We start from the raw sequence: 660 nt of genomic DNA, 5'->3' as shown, positions 1-660 counted from the left end.
CCCGGTACAAACCTCGTCGAGGAGACCCCGTGGGGAAAAGCAAGGGAGGTGGTCCCGTTCCCTGCCACCCTCTAGGTTTGCCAGCCTGCGGGGCGGGGGCAGGGCTGTGGCTGTTAGCCCCGCAGTGCTGTAGAGGCTGGTTTCACTCCCTGGCACCCCCCCACGTCTTCTTGCCCCAGGACCTCACGCCTTAGCTGCGGCTCCGGGGCGTGGCGGCAACAGTCCCGACGAGGGTGGGATTCGAACCCACGCGTGCAGAGCACAATGGATTAGCAGTCCATCGCCTTCACCACTCGGCCACCTCGTCCTAACTTCACAGTGTGAAATCCCTGTCTCAGATTAGTTTTAAAAATTTCAAAAATAAACGTTGGGCTAGTGACATGAAAATGCCTACAGGAACTTTCAGAAACTGTTTTTCCCTTTGGAATGGGAGAAAAATAGTCTGAATGTTTCATAGGATAGTGAGCCTTTGACACTGTTCTGGACAAGTTATTAATCAAAGTCATGCGCACTGGGTAGCCCTGTTACAGCAAATACAGAACCCTGCACTAGTGTCAGTATTCAAGAGAGAGCTGTTACATCCCCTAACCCCTTTACTTACATAAACAGTTTATTCCATTTTTCCCCTCCTTTAGTCTCAAGAAAGACTTAATTTTCCCT

At 51.1% G+C, this 660-nt stretch overlaps 1 non-coding gene across 1 annotated transcript; it reads right to left on the bottom strand.

Annotated features, from left to right (window-relative positions):
- Positions 1-225: 225 nt before the first annotated feature.
- TRNAS-GCU (transfer RNA serine (anticodon GCU)) lies at positions 226-307 on the bottom strand. Its single transcript has one exon. It is a non-coding gene; the product is annotated as a tRNA-Ser (tRNA).
- Between the last annotated feature and the right edge of the window lie 353 nt (positions 308-660).

The sequence above is a fragment of the Aptenodytes patagonicus genome, chromosome 1 (genome assembly GCF_965638725.1).
Source record: "Aptenodytes patagonicus chromosome 1, bAptPat1.pri.cur, whole genome shotgun sequence".
Taxonomy (NCBI): Eukaryota; Metazoa; Chordata; class Aves; order Sphenisciformes; family Spheniscidae; genus Aptenodytes; species Aptenodytes patagonicus.
This window is presented reverse-complemented; position numbering and strand designations above follow the sequence as displayed.